We start from the raw sequence: 5,134 nt of genomic DNA, 5'->3' as shown, positions 1-5,134 counted from the left end.
ACTACAAAAGAAAATCCTTAAGAGACTCAGTAGGATCTATTCCACTTTCATATAAATATATATATATATATATATATATATATATATCACATAAAATTTATCTTCTCTGAAGACAGTTTCAGAACTATTTTTTCTTAAACAGGTATAATTTGTTTTCTCTTTATTGTGATCAGGTTTTTTCCCTGCTTTTCAGTGGAGAGTAAAATCAGTTACAAACATATCATATAAAGCACCCTTGACAGTCCCTGTAGTAGGATAGAGACTCAACATATAGTAGTTTGCTTTCACCTCAGTGACTCAAGTGACTGTCTCATCTTTTCTTAGATTAAGCTTAGATTCTATTTCCTTAGGGCTTCTAATTTATTGGTAATAATACTAAGTACAGCCATCTCTTGGGTCAAATATGGCAGAATATTCCTACTACCTTAGTTATCTATCTACTATCATCCTTTTGAACACCCAACTGTTAACAGTTTCTGAAGAAAAGTGACTGAATATTATCACTTGTAGATCATCCATAACACATTCAACTAAAAGGATGACTCAGATTTAGGGGGTCCCAGATGTTCTGCTCTAAGACAACGAAAACTAATCTAGATCCAAAAATCTACCTGAAATGCTACAGTTACGATGTAGAAGGCAACAATCTTCACATTTTACAAAAGTAATCACTACAATACTCCCAGGGTTGGGGGGAGGGGAGTCTAGGGGTAGCATCCTGTAATCAGAACAGTACTTCTGCAATGCAACATGAATATTCACAATTAAAGAAATGAGTAAAAGATATAAATAGCTGGTTTTGCTGCCAGCTGATGAAATCAAATTTTGTTGCCAAAATGATTAAGTTTTTTACAGATTTCAAAATTATTAAATTTTCCTCCTCTCTTCCCATTAGAGACATTATGTGGGATACACTCAGGACCAGTTACAGTTAAGTGGCAAAAGCTAGTCCAAACCCTACATCTCCTTAAATAAAGCCAAGTTTCCTGGTTTTTAAACATGTTAATAGTTTTTACAGTAAATTTATATGGCATGGTCAAAATAGGACTCTCAAATGTGATGGCCAATTTTTAAAATTCTAAAAAGCTAATCATTTAGAAAGCAGTTTAAGATTCTGCAACATCTGGGGCACTTGGATGGCTCAAACTGAGGTCATGATCTTACAACTGGGGAGTCTGAACCCCACATCAGGCTCTCTGCTGTCAATGCAGAGCCTCCTTCAGATCCTGTCCCTCTTTCTCTGCCTCTCCCTTACATGCACGAGCCTGCATGAGCACACATGCACCCGCAGGCATGTGTACATTTCTCAATCTCTCTCTCAAAAACATTAAAAAAGATTCTGAGGGTGCCTGGTTGGCTCAGTCAGTTAAGCGTCCAACTTCAGCTCAGGTCATTATCTCACTGTTCTGGAGTTCGAGCCCTGTGTCAGCCTCTGTGCTGACAGCTCAGAGCTTGGAGCCTGTTTTAGATTCTGTGTCTCCCTCTCTGTCTCTGCCCTGCCCTGGCTTGAGCTCTGTCTCTCTCTCTCTCAAAAAGTAAACAAGCATTAAAAAAAATTTTTTTTAGAGTTTCTGCAATATCTGACTGAAGATAATGCCATACACCAATTTATCATCCAAAATATAAAAAAGCAGAAGTGCTGGTTAGTAGAAAACACTAAAGGGTTCACTATAAAAAGAATAATTCATTAATTCAAATATGACTCATTAGAATATCTTAAAAGGTATTTAGCTTGATCATTCTGTTGTCTAAGCTGTCTTCTAAATACTCAAAAATTATGTTTTTTAACCAAAAGACAAATAAACAAATTGAAAACTTAGAGCTAAAACTCTATTTCTAAGGATTAACAGAAATTTACAAATGTTGTAAATGCTGTTTTCAAAAAGAACTGTTAAGTTCTTTGCTTAGGTAAAATCACCTTGCATCTTGTATAGTTAAGAAAAATATCCAGGGGTGCCTGAGTTTCAAGGCCGGCTGATCATCAGACTTTGGCTCAGCTGTCTGTGCAGAGCTCACAGTTCCTGTCCCTCTCTCTACCCCCTCCCCACTGGCACTCTCTCAAAATATAAAATATTGTAAAAAATTCTATCATCTATACAGAATTATATCAGCTTTTATTAAAGACAAATATATATATATATATATAATCTTCTGCTTCATTTACGGAAGAAATGGTTATTATGCTACATCATGTCAACTATATAAAACCCCACTGGAGAAATTCCTTTCAGAAATCAAAAAAGTTTGTCATTCTCCAGAACTGGCATGTTTCCTCCTTTTGAGAGGCTTAGAATCTTAGAGCCAATTAAAAGCTTAATTAGGGCAACCATATTAACACCCTTGACTAGCACACTTAATTTCTTTATTGCTAAATTGTTTTGCCAATCATTTAAAAAAATGTTTGTTCAAAATGAGGTATATATGCATGCATAAATTAAATGTGCATATATGCAGAGCAGAATCTACAAAGGGTGCAACCTAATGTGACTGAAATAACAGAAGAATCTAGATTCAGAAAACCACGTTCCTTATAGTCCCAGCGCATCAAAAGCTCAAAAATAAGATTAACATTTGACGTGCTCTGTGAACACACTGTGTTAAACAATTTATTTCTTATTTTTACGCCTACAAAATCTTAGATTTTTATCTACTTTATTTGGCTGAAATTGATTTTCTGGCTATGTATCAGCAAGACAAGGATTTGAAATTTTCCTATTAGAGCAACTAACTCACTAATGACGCCTTTTCCCCCTATTACCTGGAATTTAGTTTTTCCTGATAGTTTTAATTATCCCACATGACCTTAAATAAAATAAAAATCACAGAAGTCTCTAACATTTCCTGAGTTCTTTCTTTGTTATTTTTAATTTTCTTTAAATGTTTATTTATTTTTGAGAGAGAGAGGGAGGGAGGGGAGGGAGGGAGAGAGAGAACACAAGTGGGGAAGGGGCAGAGAGACCGGGAGACAAAGAATCTGAAGCAGGCTCCAGGCTTTGAGCTATCAGCACAGAGCTGATGGAGGGCTTAAACTCATGAAGAACTATGAGACACAGTCTGATAGCTTAACTGGCTGAGCCACCTTGATGCCCCTCCTGAGTTCTTTCAAGTATCCTCATATATTAAAAATAATTTGAAGCAAACTGCATTAGTGAGTCAAACAACAAACATGCTAGTTTAAGATTTAAAAAAAGATAAAAAAAAAAAACCCACCTAAATAAAATCCCTGATATCTGTGGGTACATCTTATCTTGATATCTTACAGTATTTCTGTATGAGGTATCTGAACACCAGCTTCAACATTACGTGGCAAGAAGATATTTAGAGCTGTGGTTTACAAACTGTAGACTTAAGAATCTGGGGGAAGTCATAGTTCCTATAAGGGATCCACAAATCCAATCATGTCAAGCATTGCTTATAGACTATGTAATTTACTAAGACTTTTCAAATATTTATGTAAAGAAGTTTAAATTCATTTAAAAGCATTTATTTCACTGAACATTTTCACCATTTTCTCAATAAATGGAAGTCAAAGTATAATCAATGATGGTACAGTTCATAAAAATGTTTGAGATTTTAAAAGGAACAAAATTTTTTAAAAGACTGAGTCTACTAACTCATTAACTGCAAGGTCTTAATGTGAGACAGTCCTTAACCTTGACAAACAGAAACCTACTGTGTTGGTCAGAATTTGCCTGGAGAGTTGTAGCTAATTCTGCACACCAAAATTTCTGGGTTAAAAATAAAAAAGGTCAGTGACTGTAAGAAAAGATGGTAAAAGGGTTTGGACTTCAGAAGGTGGGTGGTATAGCACATAGCCCAAAAGAAAAACTTCAAGGGACTATTTAAATTATTTATAATATCTGAAGGGTTATCAGGTAGATTTGGAGAGATTAGAGATTAGGCTCAGATTATACTACTCAAAACAGCAGAATCAGGAAATTTATAAGAAACAAATTGTGGCTCAATATAAAATAACTTCCTAATAGTCACAGTCATCATACACTGGAATGGGCTGCTTATAAGTATTAATATTCTTTCTAAGTATTCAAACAAAAGGTCAAGCTGAGGCCAATAAGACCATCTTTTCTAGAATTTAGTAGAAAGTACACTGCAGTGGAAAAAAACTGACTTTAAATAATCAAAATAGTCTCAGAGGGCCTAGGATAAACAGGAGAGTTGTGCTTTTGTCATTTAATTTTCATAAGAATCCTAGAAAATAAGTATCATAATTTAAAAATAAGGAAACCGAAGGCAAGAGTTTAATTTAATTTGATCATGGTCACATTGTGGTTAAGTACAGAGCTCATTTTCAAATCATGACTCCATTTGGGCTCTTTCCTCTTTGTCAGTGGATTTCAACCTTTGCTCACAGTGTAATCACCTACAGAGCTTATAAAAATTCTAACAACCAGGCCACATCTCAAAACCAATTAACTCAATCCCTACTGTAAAGAACCAAGCATCATGGAGTGTAAAGTTCCCAAGTGATGTTAATATGCAGCCAAAATTAAGATCCACTACTCTATACCAAGGATTGGCAATAGGCTTTAGTGAAGCATATCTGTGTTCACTTGTGTTTACGGTCTATGGCCGCTTTCATGCTATAAAGGCAGAGTTAAGTAACCAACCTTATAACCAGCAAAGCCAAAAATATTTACTCTGGTCTTTTACAGTAAAAATCTGCCAGCCCCTGGCTCGTTATACTATGTCCTAACCATAAATAATCTCATAAGACCTCATTTCCTGCCAATCAGTGAGGTTGGATTTTAGAGGCATTGAAAAGTTGCAAAAAGTTTAACAGCTGGAATATAGCACATCACTGATAAAACCAAATTTGTCAGTTAAACAAGGTCCTGAACCAAAGTGATACCCATAACGCAATAATTACACTATCTTTTCTAAGATGTAAAAGATAAACTGAAAACATATTAGACTACCAAAAATTAATGTATGATACACCTACTCCATTGATACAAACTCAGCTGGGGGGCTGTTGCTTGCCAAGATAATAGCCAGTAATGTTATTTTTTTAAAGAATGCATTGTGGTTCAGTATTAGTGCTTTTCTTTGAATCATTCCAATTATATGTGGGACTAAGAATGGGGTTGGCTCTGATTACTTTCACCAATTACTA

At 35.2% G+C, this 5,134-nt stretch overlaps 1 protein-coding gene across 2 annotated transcripts in view; it reads right to left on the bottom strand.

The window, feature by feature from the left end:
- ZBTB10 (zinc finger and BTB domain containing 10) overlaps positions 1–5,134 on the bottom strand; it is a 33,955-nt gene that overhangs the window by 17,269 nt on the left and 11,552 nt on the right. The gene's annotated exons all lie outside the window — the stretch shown is intronic.

The sequence above is a fragment of the Suricata suricatta genome, chromosome 15 (genome assembly GCF_006229205.1).
Source record: "Suricata suricatta isolate VVHF042 chromosome 15, meerkat_22Aug2017_6uvM2_HiC, whole genome shotgun sequence".
NCBI lineage: Eukaryota > Metazoa > Chordata > Mammalia > Carnivora > Herpestidae > Suricata > Suricata suricatta.
This window is presented reverse-complemented; position numbering and strand designations above follow the sequence as displayed.